Raw genomic sequence first — 16,514 nt, forward strand, 5'->3', positions numbered from 1 at the left:
ACAACGGCCTCAGGAAAATGATTGCCATCTATGTACCTTTCCTATATAATAATGTATACATAATAAATAACTCTTATTCATCCTATGGATTATTGTATAGGATATTACTATATCAATTACATTCATTTCCCCAGTGTATAAGACAATGGAGGGTGAAATACAGATCTATATTAAAATATTGGCACATTTTCAATGATCCCTAACGCGACATTTCACATCACTTACTTCATCCAAGGAGATCCTTATGCCATCGTCCAGCTTCATGAAGATGGTCTACAATATAACAGGTAAGAATGAGCTCCTCTCTCACTGTTATTACCTACATTCTTCAGGAATACTTTACAATGTAGAGAAATAGAGGCTCTTACCCCGTCCTCAGAATCCTCCTTGCCGTCTTCATCCTTATTGACAGAAAAAAAGATAAAACAGACCGTGAATAACGGTATATATTACATTTTCCGGGGGGTTCAAGTCTTTTTCAATATTTTTCTACAGTGAGAAATATGATAATCGGCTTATTTCTGAGTTCTTCTGTATACAATTATGGCGTCTTAAAGGGCCTATGAAAGTATTCTAATGGGGGGCCCAATCATTGCTTCAGTCTATTAGTCAGGATGTGGTGTCATAAAAAGGGGCAGTTGTCTGGAGGAATCTATGAATGGTGAATTATTAGGATGGTGTGTGACTCCAAAGAGCACCTAGTGTGAAGAACAAATTATGAGACAGCGGATGCTGTAAGACCCACTTCATGATTAGCTAGTCATAGGAGAAAATGGCCCCTGAACATAGCTATAGAGATCAGACAACCCCCATCATTAGCTCCATGTCTGTCCATTTTCTGTGTTTGGTAATGAAGATCATCCATTTTCTAGTGACTATGGCTGAACTACTATACCAGGCACATCCCATGGACCCAGGCGGCACTGTTATTTTTTTGGGGGAAACAAAACTGAATATTTTAATCCAATTAGGGAAAATTGTATTGACTTTTTGGTGCATAGAAAGACTCAATGCATATATTTTGCTTTAAAATAATGATTTGTAACATCACTTACATAGCATTCAAGCATCTTCAGTCCGTCTTCTCTTCTCTGTCAAAATATGATTGAATATTGTAAATAAAAAAATATAAAATATGTTATTGGGAACTTAGGGATGAAAATGATTTGGCTGTGAAGGAATAGACTTACTTTTTTGGAGGAGGGGAGGTGGGTTTCTACTTATTTGATACATTGCTACCATGTAAGAAATGCGCACATATAGTGTACTACCTTCCCCTAGAATACTGTAACGGTCTGTGCCGCTCACTGACACAGTTTTGCACACCCACTGATGTAAGACTATTTATTTCCATAGATCTTGGGTATAGCAGAGATATCCACAGAAACATTAGACAACCCATCAAAACTTGCAAAATTTGTGATAAATAAAAATCTAACATCTATGGCCTTTAGATATACAATATACTGGAACAAATATGATTACAGTATGTACTGATATCACTTACTTCTTCCTCAAACATCCGCAGCATCTCTCTCATGTCCTCCATAGCAGTGACCTAGAACACGGCATATTCTACTTAGTGATGAATTATATCTATAAACTATAGAAATAACATATTTCCTAATTACTTATCAAATGTGAGTTCTCTCAGTAATAATCTAGATGTTAAAGCCTGAATGATTTTTATAGGGCGGCTAAGGGTATGTTCAAATTTGAGCCTTTAATATTGGATACTATGTAGTGGAAAGCTTATCAAAAATTCCAAATCGGTTAGAATTGGAAAAAAATCCACTCTGCAACAGTTTTATGAGTTTGCATCCTAAGGTTCAAGGCAATCACAGAAAACAAACGGCTTCTCCGATCTTCATGCAGGGAAGCCGTTCAGACCTCAGGAGTGCAGCACAATTGATCACAGCATCTGAGAGGATAAATATCTGTGATCACAGAGTGTCCGCTGCTTAAATCAGCAGAAACCCACTGGATAAAATGCCCACTTATCCTTGCGAGGCGGTACCATATTCAAAGATGTGACTTTTGATGTACATGTATGGTGGTGGTCGGGAAGGGGTTAAGCCCATAGAACCCCTTTATATAAAGTATTAATAAGACTAGAAGGTTTTATTAAAAAAAAAAAAAAATGTTTTTAGACCTTAATATATTACTTCTTTATTCGTATCTGAAGGAGAAATGAAAATGAACACAAACGTGGCAATTACCTCGTCCTCTTCAAAGGAATCCATGCTGTTGTCCATCTACATACAAGTAAAGTGCAATGTAACAAGATGTTATAGAGCGTTAAATACAGGGATCTGGATATATTATATATAGGACAAATAGCAGTTTAAGGCCACTTTCACATAGTCAGTATTAGCTCAGTATTTTCAATCAAACATACAAAGACAAAGAATAATGGAAACATCTTCTTCCGTGTTTCGGAGCCGCTCCGGATTTTACCTTACAAATACTGACACAAAATACTGATGAAAATATGTCCATGTGAACTTCCTGATATATTTTCTGTATCAGATCGTCATGGATTTCTGCTGCAGACTGCCAATGGACAAGAAGAATGCGAGCCCCTTGCCCTCGCTCATCACCTAACACCTTTATGTATTTCTAAGAATCTTCCAGAAGCTCTAAGCTGTGACAGTCATTACTACCTGCAGTCTAATAGACAGCAGGACGCTGCTATTAAGGTAACGGGGCCCCTTGTTGTAAAGCTCCTGTGAATCAGGTTGAACCTTGAGGGTTTATTTCCAGTATAACAACCAGGACTCATTTTAACCCTTATCAGGAAATAGTAAAGGTTCTCCTTCAATAACTGCTCTTGAATCCACGAGGAATTGATGTAAAAAATACATAGAAAATTTGTAAAACGTGCATTGTACAAAAAAAATCAATTATTTGCTGAAAATGTAATATTTCATTAAGTCCTCTCCAAACCCAATGGTATTAATTCATTTTTGGCTTAATTTTGGGAAAAATCATGTTAAAATGGCATATTTTTGTGATCACAGACATTGCCTGGCGGTGTCTGCTATTTCATACAGTAGAAACCCATCGGCCGGGCCCCTCAGAGAGAATATACTGCTGCTTTTCCCTGTACACAGATGGAAACATCCAGTGTCAGGGGAAGGGGAGGAGCCAATGGCAGGCGGGGAAAGGGAGGAGCCTCCCTAGCATCGCGGGTGACTAGGTCTGGAGAAGACTTAAAGGGATATTACATTTTCAGCAAATAGATGGAGCTGTATGATGAGCTATTGGAGGGAGGCTCATAATGTGCTCTTATATATGTACTTTCTACAGCAGAAGTCCATGATCCAGACTAGAGGTTTTTATATAAAAATGAATTTTCCAGACATTAATATATTAACCCTTTATTTGTATATAAATAGAAATGAAAGTAAAGAAAACATGACAATTACCTCGTCCTCCTCAAAGAAATCCATGCTACTGTCTCTGTCCATCTACATATAAGTTGAATGAAATGTAACAAGATGTTAAAGAGTTAAATACAGTGATATGAATATGGTATATAGGCCAAATAGCAGATTAAGGGTCCATTCACACGTCCGTTGTTTCTTTCCTGATCTGTTCCGTTTTTTGCGGAACAGATCAGGACCAGATCTGGACCCATTCATTTTCAATGGGTCCTGAAAAAAATCGGACAACACAATGTGTGCTGTCTGTTTCCGTTGTTCCGTTCCGCATGTCCAATTAAATATAAAACTTGTCCTATTCTTTTCCGCAAAAATCGGATCCTGGTACAATACAAAGTAAATGGTTGCGCAAAAAACGGATGACATTCGTATGTCATTACGTATGTCATCCGTTTTATGCGGAATCCGTTCCTGGAAATTAAATCCTGCCCACAGAAATCACTTATTAACTTTATTTTTTTTTTCAAAGAAATCCAAACAACTTTATTTGCTTTGTGAAATTTATACATGTTTCCGTTTTTTGCGGATCCGAAAAAAACGGATGACATGCAAAAAACGGATGACATACGGATGACATACGGAAATATTTTCATGAACAACGGATCCGCAAAAAACGGACCGAAATTCGGGATATAGAAAAAATACTGACGTGTGAATGTAGCCTAAGGCCACTTTCACACGGTCAGTATTTGCTCCGTATTTTACATCAGTATTTATAAGCTAAAACCAATAATGAACATACAAAGTAAAAGACTAATGGAAAGGTCTTCTTCCATGTTTGGGACTCGTCATCAAAAATACTGACACAAAATATGTCGATGTGAACTTTCTAATATATTTTCTGTATCAGATTATCATGGATTTCTGCTGTAGAAAGGACATGTATGAGAGCAAATTATGAGCCTCCCTCCAATAGCTTATCATTATTTGCTGAAAATGTAATATCCCTTTAAGTCTTCTCCAGACCTAGTGCTATTCATTTATTTTTTTCTTAAAATTGCATAAATTTGTGAATTCACAACATTTTGGTATCATAGCTACTCCATGCAATAAAACTGCTATATGTGGTCTAATTCCTATAGCGCCAATAAAAACTTCAAAAACCTAATACTAATAGATGAGACTTTTATTGATGTGCGGCACAGAAGTACTTGGGATCCTATAACTGCTTTTTAGTATTTTATATATCATTACTGCCAGGTCTGAACGAACCAGAATAACGGAACATTCCTGCTTCTGACTAGAGATGAGCGAATCGATTATACCGGATCTAATTCTCTTATCAGCAGGGCTTCTTAATACGTGTCCATAGGTGAACAAGATTGATAGGGCCGGATATTTGGCCTGGCAGTGAGAATTGCTTGTTTGCGCTGCTGCTCCGATTAGCAGAGTGAGGGCACAAGCAAGAAATTGTCAGGACCGGGCTAAATGTCCAGCTCTGCCAATCTAGCGGCAGGTGGGCACTTCTTCACATGCAGTGACAGCCCCTCACAGGTGATGAATCGCTGCTGATAAGACAGATACTGTATATTACAAGCGATTCTCTAGTCTACACTTTCTGACCCTCAGATAGGGGCTATTTGGCGACTTAAATTGACCCCTATTTGACAATTAAAGGCGTTGTCCAGGTTCATAGCTGAACCCGGTCTTAACCACATCTTCACTCATTTAGCCTGTATGAGTGGAGCGTTGGACCGTTTCTTGCTCCGATGCTCCCCCTTGCCTTGCGCTGCATCGCGCAGGGCCAGGTCTGTTTTGTTTGCACCCCACTGTTCTAGGCGGAGACTTCTGCCTAGCAGTGATCCCGGTGAGGTCACCGGCACAAATGGGCAGTCTATATATCGCTACCCTAGGCTCTAAAACAGCCAAGGGCAGCGCTATAAGACGGCCACTTTGTGCCGGTGACATCGCGGGGATCTCTCAGGCTCCACTCATACAGGCTAAGTGAGAGAAGATAAGATTCTATCCTGGGGCAGCTTTGTACCCAGACAACCACTTTAATGTCAGATGCTTCCCCCTAGAAGTAAAGGCGGAGGGGGCTCTGCTTACTCACTGCTCTCCCTTTGAAGTATAAGACGTTTGGCCGCAGTCACATAGCGCAGATTTAATCACTATTCTGTGTCCATATTTTTGGGCCAAAAGATTTATGATAAGATTTTCTTATGGATACAAACTAGTGATGAAATCTCTACTGTGTGACAGAGATCTCATGGGAAGAGCTGAGTTCCCAGCACTTGACTGTCTTGAGTGTGCGCTCTCCATTAAAGTGTATGGCAGTTACAGAAAGAGACAGTCTTGTAATAGGTGAGAGTCCCAGAGGTGGCGCCTGCAGCAATAAGGGGCACATAGATATCCCATAAATGTGTGAGCCTGGAATACCCTGTGAGATCCTGCCCAGTGTGTAGCCGTTACTGGTCTCCCAGATAACAGATACAGCTCTGCTATGTGTATGCAGTGTTCATGGCCGACTTTTCAGAATGAGCAGATTTCCCATTACATTCTCATAGACACCTAAGTCTCACATGAGGGTCAGGGTTAGAGGATGATGGGAGCAGATTGGGGTAGAAACCTGTAAAGGTGCCTGTGGGCTCAACAGACGCTCCTCGCTCGGTCGGGAAATCAGCAGTTTCTGCAGAATCTCCAGAAAAGGGCAGTTGATATTCAAATCAAACTGTGCATGTGCCAGCAGTGACCAATCATATGCCAGCTGCCAATCATATGCCAGTCCCATGACCTCTGACCTCCAGCCAGCTGCACTTCATACTGTAAACTGGCAATACCTATAATGCCATCTGACATGAAGGAATCAATCAGATGAAATATCACATATAGCAATGGCCTGTTCTCACCAGTCTGCCCAGTATGAAATGGATGCCTTCATAAATACCTTTCACCATTGATCCTTCTGTCTGTAGTAAAGTGACGCTATGACCAGAAAGTGATATACGGTATTTATCCGCTTTGTACTGGTCAGAAGGTCATTTCCTCCTCCCCATTATACAGACTGATAAAGGATGGCAGTTTTCATACTGAGCACTACAGGGCTGTATTATACACATACCCACCAGGGAAGGATTCTAGATATAAGAGTAGTACTACAGTAGTGGTGATGTAGGAGAAGTAGTAGAGGACACTTACAGTGTACTGTAGGTAGAAGTAGTGAAATGAGAGTTGTAGTAGTGATGATGGGTGGTGACATAGAAGAAGTAATATAGAGACAGGTTACTATAAAGTGTGACAATACTTCTGGACTGTTCCTATAAGTAAACTGCACATAGAAGTAATATCACTCATCTCAGAATAAAAGGAAAGAAAGACATTGCTCTGATAATAGACGGCACATGTAATACCAGTAGTCCAGGGATTGGATAAGTCGCGCTCAATAGTCTCAGTATTGAACTAGTCCAGAAGAAGAAGAGAAATTCATTGGTAAAATGTATTGTCCTTTTTTATTTGGTTCAATTAACCTTAAAGGTTATGGGCACATATAGGGCATTTTTTTTTAAATAATTTTATTCTTCTATTTTTCTGCTAAAGATATATATATATATTTTTAATTTTAAATATTTTCAACAGTTTTACCTGTATAACTTTTACTCTCAGTGCATCTGTAGGCCTGCCAGCTTTAGAGGGGGACAATGGCCCAATGCCCCCGACCCAAAATGGGACCCTAGGGCCAGGATGACAGGGCACATCTTTAGTTCACCTAATAAGCACTTCTTTTGTGGAAGCATTCATTAGTGCAGGATGCCCAGGGAGCAATGAGTATGGCATCACAACTGCTCCACAGGCCTTACCTTCCCTGGGATCCAGCGGTACACTATGTCCTGACAGTGTACAGCATTAGGACACAGCGTGCTATGGCCTGACAGTGTGCAATGTCAGGTCACACTGCAGCCTGGGTCCTGGAGCAAGAGAGCATCTGACTAGGAACTAAGGCACCTGGAGCACAAGAGGAAGGGTTTTCTTTGTTCTGGTCTGAGGTCTGTATTTAGAGGATGGTAGGGTGGGGGTTATAGGGGGCACAAGGGTCAGACCTGGGTTCTGAATGAAACTGAGGTCAGATCTAGGGTTCTGTATACATATGGGGTTCAGATCTGGGGTCTGAATGAACTAGGGGGTCAGATCCAGGGTCTGTATTCGTTTGGCAGGAGGGTGAGGAATTGATCTGGGGTCCATATAAAGTTGGGAGTTGATCTGAGACCTGTATACATTTGGGGGCTGCTTTAGGAGCTTATTACAGGTCTTATGAATTTGGGGGCTGATTTTAGGTCTGAATGAATTTGGGGGTGATTTGAGTTCTAAGGGGTCTAATCAGGGTCTGTATAAATTTGTAGGCTGCTCTGGGATCTGTATTCATTTTGGGGTTTGATCTGGAGGTCTTTAATTTTGGGGTCTAGAGGACTTTCTTAATGTTTAAGTCTGTTTGGAGGTCTTTAAAATTCTTGGGGTCTATGGGTCTGTATTCATTTTGGAGTCTAATCTGGTGTATATTTCAATTTTATATCTGGTCTGGGGGTCTGTGTTAGGCAGGGGTTGTCCAGCGATGCCAATTTTATTTTTGAAGACTGATTAAAAAAATAATCACAAAGTAATAAGAGTAGTGATACCTTTCTGATTTTCTAATTCACTTTCCTTTAGTTACTTCATGTGTCCTCACTGGTCTCTGTACGTCTAAGTCCTGCTCAACTCGGACATGTGACCGTTGCAGCAAGTGGTTGAGAAGTGAGCGGCGGGGGATCTATAAGTTATCACAACTTTTATTTTTACTTTCTAAGCAGTTTTTAAAACACTACATGGCTGGACAACCCCATTTATTTAGAGTTTTGACCTGGGGTAGAAGCTACAGGATGACAGTGTTAAAAGGGGGCATCTGGATAGAGGTTTCTTCATGTAACCTAATCTCTTGGATCCTAATATAAAATCTCCAACAGGTCGCATCTACAATATGCCATTTAATAATACTGATGTCTTCTTCTATGGCAGAGGGGGTTGCACACCCCTGGACAAAGATGTCTGTACAGTAAACTCTACAGTCTTCAGGAGAAATCATCATGATGGTCTGGACCTAAAGGAGAAGAAAAAGGAAAGTAAATAACTCAAATCAGTGGAGAGGTCACCTGTGAGTATATTGTATAGTGTATATACAGTATATATCTATATATCTTTCTACTTGTTTGTATTATATATTGATATATACTGTACCTGTGCAAACTACATGTTGGTATATACTGATTTATTGACTATGGCTCCCTGCCTGACATTCTCTTTATAATATCCTTTTCAGGCAGAAACACTAATCTATTTTTGTCTATACTTGTCTATTTTTGTCTATACTTGTCTATACTTGATGATAGCGCTGAAAACAGAAAACAAAAAAATCTTTTCTGAAGGTCTCAATTAAAATACTTATATGAAGTGGGCCTTGTATAGAGGTATCATTGGTAATTGCTTTTGTACAGTGTTCTTTAACTCTAATACTGTCCCCAATGCTAATACTACACCATACTGACCCCTAACCCTAATACTGACACCTAACCCGACCGTATGTTTTGCGGTCCGCAAATTGCGGATCTGCAAAACGCGCATACCGGCCATGTGCGATTCGCATATTGTGGAACACACACAGCAAGGACTATTCTTGTCTGCAATTGCGGACAAGAATAGGAATTACTCTATATTTTTGGGGGGCTGAGGAACGGAACTATGCGCTGTCCGCATCTTTTCCGCAATTAGACTAAGTGAACCAAATCCTACGTCCGTACTAGTGCCGGATACGCTGTACGCCACATGTGTGGCTTCTCTCTTAGCCTTCTTTTTCTTACATATGTGGCTCATCGTATCTCCTGATGAGGTATCCGCAATAAGGGACACACGAAACGCGTTGAGTAGGATTTGGTTCATTTAGGCTAGTTGCTGTACTTATGTCCCCACATGTATTACTGGTCCTGGCAAGAATTACTCTCCTGCTTTATAGAATAGGATCGTGCACCTGGTGGTCTATATACAAAGTATCTGTGTTACACTCTGAATGAGAAGAGCTATCTGTAACGGACCGTTTCAGCAGAAATCCATTTAGGCGATATGCCCCTTTCTGAGAGACAGGCACAGCTACTGCAGAACACCAAACTCCCGAACTGGATACAAAATAGTACTCCAAACTGGAACCTCGCGAATAGCTGCTAGCAGACGAATAGGAAAAGCATATAATCAGCTTACACTCCTGGCAATCAGTCTCTAACAGCATACAGGGAATCCCCCCAATAACGAGACAAGGCTCCGTGTTGAGGGTCAAGCAGTGGTCTGACTGTACTTCAAGTACAGCCTCTTTTATTCATAAAAAACAAACATAGTACTGCCCACAGGGTTTTGAAATCCAACCAATCAATATCTTACAACACACACAATGCAAGTACAGCAACCAATCGTTCACGCCCCCAAGAGGACCAGAAGGGAGACTGCGACACAGAACAGATACAACACATCCCCACAATGCATCATGGTATCCTCCTCTCTGTCCTGGAGACAACCAAAGAGCAATCCAATTATCTCTCAGGACAAAGGGAAATCGCCAATACACATGTGGAGACAACAGGACAGACATCACCATTTAAACACACAATGGGACAATGGCACAATGGGACAATGGAACACACCCAGCATTTTCCTCCCCTCTGTCTATCCACCCGACTGTCTCACAAGCTGACAAGTTACACAAACATATATACGCTTGGTTCTTTAAAGTGGTATACCCATATGCCCTAACATCATACGTACAGGAATTACCGTATATAGTGGCTGGGTTTGCCACAGGGCCATAATCCCGAGGCAAGAGGCTTTTAAACAGGCCTCTCCAAAACCCAGTGGCGAGGTTGGTTTCGCCACACTATCACTTTTGGATTCTTTGTAATCCGCGAGTGCCTCAGACAATCCGTACTTTATCTTAGGACACTGCTAAAGTCAGGCTGGATTTCTTTCAGAGATCAGATATTTCATGATTAAACAGAGAACCTTTTAATCTGGGCTCTCTCAGTAATATCACATATTGAGACTGAGCCTGGGGGTGTAGCTCTGCTAGTAATGCACCAATATCCATAGTCTGCATTACGGATAGACCTGGTGTCCTCACACGGGATTATCTCTTATATGGAACCCAGTATGTGTGGATACTAACTCCTGTACTTTTATCCTTGGCTCCTCTCTTAGGGTTTAGCCCAATTTTTATTTATATTGTTGATTATTAAAAACTTTTTTGTTTTTGCTATTAACCATCCAAGTATTGAAATTGGAAAATATATTATAATACTGGTAAGGAAACTTCAGTTTTGTTTTCGCGTGAGCTAATACTACGTCTATTCCAAATACTGGCCGCTTACTCTAATGCTATGCCTAACGCTAATATTGGCCCCTAACCCTAATTCTGACCACTTACCCCAATACTGCCCCTTGTTCTAATACTGTCTGTAATCCTAATACTATATCTAACCGTAATACTGGCCCTAATACTAATCCAAAACTGACCACAACCTTAACTACAATCCAAAATACCTCACGTACCTCACAAGTGACCATAATATATGACTGTCCACACATATCTGTACCCACTGCATCTTTTATACCTCAGCAACATGTAACCAGTGAGGTCACACCTTCTGTTACCCCCTTCATTCTAGCTTCTACATTATAATGCAGTGTGTGTATGCTTTATTCAGGGGGCACATATATGAGGCACTATACATAAGGGGCACATATAGGAGGCACTATACATGAAGGGAGTACATATATGAGGCACTATACATAAGGGGCACATATAGAAGGCACTATACATAAGGGGCACATATAAGAGGCACTATACATGAAGGGAGTACATATAAGAGTCACTATACATAACGGGGCACATATAAGAGGCACTATACATGAGGGGGCACATATAAGAGGCACTATACATAAAGGGGGCACATAGAGGAGGAACTATACATAAAGAGGCACATATAAGAGGCACTATGCATGAATGGAGCACATATAAAAGTCACTATACATGAAGGGGGCATATATAAGAGGCACTATACATGAAAGGAGCACATATAGGAGGCACTATACATAAAGAGGCACATATAAGAGGCACTATACATGAATGGAGCACATATAAAAGTCACTATACATGAAGGGGGCATATATAAGAGGCACTATACATGAAAGAAGCACGTATAGGAGGCACTATACATAAAGAGGCACATATATGTGCTCCCTTCATGTATAGAGATTCTTATATGTGCCTCTTTATGTATAGTGCCTCCTATACGTGCTCCTTTCATGTATAGTGCCTCTTATATATGCCCCCTTCATGTATAGTGACTTTTATATGTGCTCCATTCATGTATAGTGCCTCTTATATGTGCCTCTTTATGTATAGTTCCTCCTCTATGTGCCCCCTTTATGTATAGTGCCTCTTATATGTGCCCCCTCATGTATAGTGCCTCTTATATGTGCCCCGTTATGTATAGTGACTCTTATATGTACTCCCTTCATGTATAGTGCCTCTTATATGTGCCCCTTATGTATAGTGCCTTCTATATGTGTCCCTTATGTATAGTGCCTCATATATGTACTCCCTTCATGTATAGTGCCTCCTATATGTGCCCCTTATGTATAGTGCCTCTTATATGTGCTCCCTTCATGTATAGAGATTCTTATAAGAGGCACTATACATGAAGGGAGCACGTATAGGAGGCACTATACATAAAGAGGCACATATAAGAATCACTATACATGAAGGGGGCACATATAAGAGGCACTATACATAAAGGGGTACATTAAAGTGGCACTATTCGTAAAGGGGCACATATAAGAGGCACTATACATGAAGGGGCACATATAAGAGGCACTGTATATGAAGGGAGGACATATAAGAGGCGCTATACATAAAGGGAACACATATAAGAAGCACTATACGTGAAGGGGGCACATATAAGAGGCACTATACATAAAGGGGCACATATAAGAGGCACTATACATAAAGGGGCACATATAAGAGGCACTATACATGAAGGGGCACATATAGAAGCTCTATACGTGAAGAGGGCACATATAAGAGGCACTGTACCTGAAGGTAACACATATAAGAGGCACTATATATGAAGGGGCACATATAAGAGGCACTATACATGAAGGGAACACATATAAGAAGCACTATACGTGAAGGGGCACATATAAGAGGCACTATATATGAAAGGGCACATATAAGAGGTGCTATAAATAGAATGGGCACATGTAAGTGGCACTATTTATAAGGGGCATGGCTCAGAATATGGCACTAGCATTAGGTGCACTTTGTGAGGCACTATAAACAGAGGGCACAGGGTATATGACATTATATACAGAGGGCACAGAGCTAGTGGCACTATATACAGAGGGCACAGAGCATGTGGTACTGTAAAAAGAAGGCATAGAGCATATGTCACTGTATAAAGAGGGCACAGAGCATGTGGCACTGCATAAAGAGGGCGCAGAGCATGAGGCACTACATACAGAGGGCACAGAGCATTGGGTGCTATAAACAGAGGGAGCAGAGCATGTGTAAGAGGCAGCCCTGATCATCCAGCAACATTTCCAACACATATATATATATAGCAGACTGTCATGTTTCCCTCCAGCCACCAGAGGCCACTGTGGCTGAGTAGGACAGTGAGAGGAGTTGTTTCCAGAGGACAAGGAGTTAAGTGTTTTTCCCGGGCTGAGCAGAGAGCCTGGGCTGAAGGTGTCTGAGTACACAGGAAGAAGGACGCTGTGCACTGAGAGGGAGATCCACAGGGAAGATTAGAGTGATTGCTCCCTGCCTGCTGACACAGTATCTGGGACATTAGAGTGTGTTTGCTCTCTGACTGAGCTGATGTGTCCTGGTGTAGAAGAGAGACTGCTGTAGTGTGAGGCACTTACCAGAGGAACTGTGAGTGAATTCCAGGCCCTGCCTGATTACACGTCCAGAGCTGCTGATTATCTCTAACCAGAGTTACAGAGACTACAAAGAGAGGCCAGAGCTGAGCCACGCTGAAGCAAGCAAGCAAGCAAGCAAGCAACCAGATCGGGACCCAGACTGTACCTGCCTGCATGTGCGGACACCGAACTGTGAGTGCACTGATGCTAACCTGAGCTAGGGCATAGTGGAATAGGATTTAGTTTAGTGCACCGTAGAGGTGCACCCCGGGTAGCGGGGACAGATAGGACTACCTAGAAGAGAGTAGCCTGCTATTGTCTGTACTTGTGTTTGTGATTCATTTGTGTTCTTTATGCAAATTTCCATTATCTTTATTGTGAATTCCCAAGCTGTTCATATTGTAAATCTGCTTCTCCGGCAGTTAGAGTTCTCTTTTAATAAAGCCGGTTTCTACTTCAGCCTCCTTGTCTGCTGCACTGTACTTGAGTCCTGCTCTACGGTCTCTTCCTCTGCTGACAGTTACACATGCGTCACTATATACAGAAGGCATAGAGTATGTGGCACTATATACAGAGGGCAAAGAGTATGTGGCACTATATACAGAGGGCACAGAGCATGAGGCACTACATACAGAGGGCACAGAGCATGTGGTGCTATAAACAGAGGGCACAGAGCATGCAGCACTATATACAGAAGGCATAGAGCATGTGGCACTATATACAGAGGGCAAAGAGTATGTGGCACTATATACAGAGGGCACAGAGTGTGTGGCATTATACAGAGGGCACAGAACATGTGGCACTATATACAGAGGGCACAGAGCATGCAGCACTATATACAGAGTAGGTGGCACGATATACAAAGGGCATAGAGTGTGTTGCACTATATACAGAGGGCGCAGAGTGTGTGGCATCACCATTGGGTGCCCTGTGTATGGCACTAATGCTGTGTTTGTGATAGAGGAGTTTGTGTTAGTATACAGGGTGCCAATGTGTTAAAGAGAGAGGCTGAAGAGATCTTCTCGGCAAAATCTGCAGAGCAGAATTGTGGCCGGGAGATGCCATCATGGTGGCCTGAACCAAATGGAGTAGAACTCATGCGGAGACGTCACCTGTAAGTCACTAAATGGAAATAATTATTCTGCTACTGACTATGTATGATGAGTGCTGTAGTCACCTGGATGATCTACAGCTCATGATGGGTGGTAGCATGCTTTAGCATGAAACTGGCAGGCAATCTCCACTCTGTTTCTCTCTGACTCTGCTGTACTGACAGGCTGGCTGTATAACTCAGCTTCTTCTGTATTCATAAGATGACATGAGGTGAGACCAATAAAGACAGTAGCAAGTGTCTTTAGAAGTGTGCAGAAGTGGTAACACCACTCGGGGGTGTTACACAGCCGTATGGTACATGTTGGCAGAAAGGCAGCAGATCGACAGTTGACAGGTCGCAGCTGTGGCATGAGGCCGGCGGTAGCATGATGGAGGTGGCGGTGGCAGCTATATAGAATGTGATAGTTGGCAATGGCATTAGTGGCATGATGCAGGCCACAGCATCAGTCGTACAGAATGTAATGGTTGGAAAGTAGCATGATGCAGTCCGCAGCAGCAGCCGTCTAGAACATGATGGTAGGCAGACAGACAGCAGCAGTGGCAAGATGGGGCTCCGCCAGCAAGGCTATTTATCAGAATAAGACGGAGGAGTGTGAAAATCATCCTGAATTGAATCCAGGCTTAGTTCATTTTGACAAAAGTGATGGTTTGGACACTGACAGAGGGCAACTTGGACCATCTTTTATTATTATTATCATTATTATTTTTTTGTATTATTATTATTAAAGCGCCATTCATTCCATGGCACTGTATATATGAAAAGCGGTATACATACATAATGCAGGCAATTGCAATAAGCATGAACAAGATAAGTTACAAACTGGTATAGAAGGAGAGAGGGCCCTGCCCCCCGCTGCGCTGAAAACTCTCTCCGAGATGACACTGGAGGCTAGGTAAGAAAGAAGAATGAAAGCATTGCCAGTTCGGGTCACTGTTCCAGTCTGCCTGCCCAGAAATCCATGGGGTCAGGGAATAGGATATGCGACACAGACTGGCCAGAGTTTAGGTACGCCTGAACCTGGGCGTTGAGACAGGAGCTCTCGGCTTGCTGACTGGTCTCAGCCTGGTGCGACACATGGAAAAACTGCTCTATCATGTTGAGGAGACTGAATTGGCTGCTGTTATGGCTTCTACTGCTTGTAACGGCAGGATGGGAGGCAGAGAGGGGCCAAACTTTCAGACACACTAGCGACAGGTGTCTCCTCGCCATAAGCTGCTGCAAGCTGTGTACACAGTGTTTCCTGGTAATAACGTAATTTGGCCTCCCTTTCTGTGAGAGGAAAACATTCCCCCATTTTGCCTTGATAGTGAGGGTCTAAAAGCATGGCTATCCAATAATCATCAGACTGCTTGATGTCATCGATAGGTCTGTCCAATGGCGTCGCCAGATGGGGCCACGGTCCCCCCTACATCAAGCTGTGCCCCCCCATGTGCCCCCCCAACTAAAATGTCCCCCATTCATTTTGGTGGTGGATAGTCTATGCTGCTGTGCACTGTGTAGGCACTAGGCAGCCCTACCGGACATCTTCTTCACATCTGATGATCTGACTGAGTCTCGGACTTGGTGCCGTTGCGGTCTCACTCTCTAGTCTCCACCCACCGCTGTCGCGTCCCCGGCTCCGCCCCGCCCCAGGCCCCAGGACCTGACAAGTTGAGTCAGACTCAGTCAAACTCAGTGGCAGTGCTGTGCATAAATCAGCGTGCCGCTAGTCGAGACTAGCTGATTCTGATTCATTCAACTACTGGCAGCAGCTGCTTAAAGGGCTTCTGTCACCCCACTAAAGTCATTATTATTTTTTGGGCAACTTAAAATCCTTATAATGCGATTTATCAATATATAATGCTCTTACTCATTTTGGTTGGGCAGTTTCTTAAAAAAACAGACTTATAATATGTAAATTACCTCTCTACCAGCAAGTAGGGTGGTTACTTGCTCATAGCAAGGTAGGGTGGTTACTTGCTCATAAAGACGCCCCCTCCTCATGTTGATTGACAGGGCCAGCGAACGCGCTCGTCCTCTGCTGG

The 16,514-nt window shown here is 42.3% G+C and overlaps 1 long non-coding RNA gene across 1 annotated transcript; it reads right to left on the minus strand.

Moving 5' to 3' along the window:
- Positions 1–369: 369 nt before the first annotated feature.
- On the minus strand, positions 370–2,297 carry LOC122938009. Its single transcript, XR_006389961.1, has 4 exons — positions 2,220–2,297; positions 1,508–1,558; positions 1,056–1,091; positions 370–401 (listed from the first exon to the last, which is right to left on the minus strand). It is a non-coding gene; the product is annotated as an uncharacterized LOC122938009 (long non-coding RNA).
- Positions 2,298–16,514: the final 14,217 nt, after the last annotated feature.

The sequence above is a fragment of the Bufo gargarizans genome, chromosome 5 (assembly GCF_014858855.1).
Source record: "Bufo gargarizans isolate SCDJY-AF-19 chromosome 5, ASM1485885v1, whole genome shotgun sequence".
NCBI lineage: Eukaryota > Metazoa > Chordata > Amphibia > Anura > Bufonidae > Bufo > Bufo gargarizans.